We start from the raw sequence: 1,839 nt of genomic DNA, 5'->3' as shown, positions 1-1,839 counted from the left end.
TATCATAGTATTTGGTTCAAATATGTGTTAATCTAAAGAAAATATTTATCCAAATCTTAAACAACTATGTTTGTATATCGATATCTTTCTTTTCAAGGGCTAGTTAATTATACTGTTCTAGATTCAATTTTTTTGTAAGATTGTTTAAGAGATGGTTTAATTATTTTTCGTTGGATAATTTGATTTGCTTTGATATCATAGTTTACTATTTCTTTATGCTTGAGAATGTTATCTTTTTTATCTCATCATTTATCTATTATGCGTAGAATTTTCGAACACATTAATTCTTTTTATTATATCTTTTTCTTTGCATGAATCTGTTTTGGAGTTCAAATGGACTCCTTTTCTCTTGCATTTCGTAATGGTCCAATGAGGCCCATCTCTTTGAGTCAAGTCTGAAGTTTAAACCCAAAGTCGATTATATGGCGTGCGGGTGCAAGAAGATTGAAGAAGAAGAAGAAGAAGAAGAAGAAGAAGAAGAAGAAGAAGAAGAAGAAAAATGGATTAAAACCCATTGATGAGATCGCTAAGAGACATGAAAAGTCTCTATTTTTATTATTGTCTTATTCTTTCTTTCTTTCTTTATCTATTTGTTCTTTCATTTGGACCTCGAAGTCAAAATTGTAATTTAATACAAGTGAAGCAAATTTTGGATCTCAAAGGTCTGAAAAATAGCTTAGGACAGGATATGGGCCAAAAGCCAAGTATTTAGATTAGGATAAGTGAAAATTGGGCCAAAAGCCCAAATTAGTTTATGACATGATTTATGGACTTGTGCCTAATGACGTAAGTCTTTTAGTTTCCCCCTTTTCCCTTTATATGTTAATTGTTCTTAGGTTTCTTAGACTTAGTTAAAATCTCCGCTAAGTCGTCTAGAAGGCAATTTTTCTTAATCGTTTTCTTTTCAAAAATTATTTTTTCTTTTTAAAGTTAGTCAAAAAAGTTATTTTCAAATAATCTGGATAATCGCAAGTTAGCGGATACTCTTGGTGCCTTAACAACCTTTCAAGAGTATTAATAGGAACCACTTACTTAGAGTTTCTAAAGTTAATTTTTTTTATTTTGAATCTTTTAAGTAATATTTTTAGTTTTTTCTTAATATTTTCTCAAAAATCAAGTGACGACTCAGTAATTTCTTTATTTATTTCAATTTTTTTAAAAGTTTTGAAATAGTTCAAAAAGTCAAAAATAATATTTTCAACCCTTTTAAATCGAAAAAGGGGAAAAACAGCTAATACAATTATATTTTATCGCTAAAAATAAATAATTAATGAACACTCCATGAAGTTATGTTAATTAACTGATTTAATTTTAACAAATATTAAATTAATATTCTCTTGCCTGGATTGTGCTAAAAAGGATAAAGGACCTCTTTCTATTAGTTATTAAATCAATAAACTTATTTGAATTATCCGCTTCGTGAGAATTAAGATTTAAATAAACAAGATCAAAGATTTTGAAATAATAGATAACTAAAGATTACTTTCACTCCATTATTTTACTCATTAGATGTCATATATTAATTTTTCTCTGTGAGGATTACAAAATTAATATAAAGATAACTTAGAAACAAAATATATGAAGATGATGATAAGGACTAATTGAAAACTATTACTCCAGCACAGTTTGGAGTATAAGTGAAAATCTTTAGGTCAAGATGTGTTGAAACTGGGATAGTATTATAAATATATATATATATGAAACTTCATCAACTATTCCAACAAAAAGAGATTACTCTATTGTGGAGTAAGAAAAAATTAAAAATAAAATAAGAAATATTTTTACTACAAGAAAATGGAAAGTGATCAAGATCAACTCTTTCTTTCTTATTAAAAAAAA

Source organism: Capsicum annuum, chromosome 7 (genome assembly GCF_002878395.1).
Source record: "Capsicum annuum cultivar UCD-10X-F1 chromosome 7, UCD10Xv1.1, whole genome shotgun sequence".
Taxonomy (NCBI): Eukaryota; Viridiplantae; Streptophyta; class Magnoliopsida; order Solanales; family Solanaceae; genus Capsicum; species Capsicum annuum.
The sequence above is the reverse complement of the archived record's forward strand: the minus strand, read 5'-3'. Positions refer to the sequence as shown.